Source organism: Solanum pennellii, chromosome 1 (assembly GCF_001406875.1).
Source record: "Solanum pennellii chromosome 1, SPENNV200".
Classification (NCBI taxonomy): Eukaryota; Viridiplantae; Streptophyta; class Magnoliopsida; order Solanales; family Solanaceae; genus Solanum; species Solanum pennellii.
In genome coordinates, this window is record NC_028637.1 from 80,150,277 (window position 1) to 80,150,483 (window position 207).

Below are 207 nucleotides of genomic sequence, written 5' to 3' on the forward strand. Positions count from 1 at the left end.
TACCTATATAAAAAGGCAACCTTGGTGGACTTTTCGATAGAAACTTCGTGGCAACAGAGAAAAAAGAGAAGATTGATAAAATTACTTCATTCATGTAGCTAGTCTTATATAGAAAAAGTATGGTAACAATTAATTTCAAACTTAATACTTATAATCTTGTTCCTACTAGACACTCATGACTCAAGATTTGATTTTTATATATATATA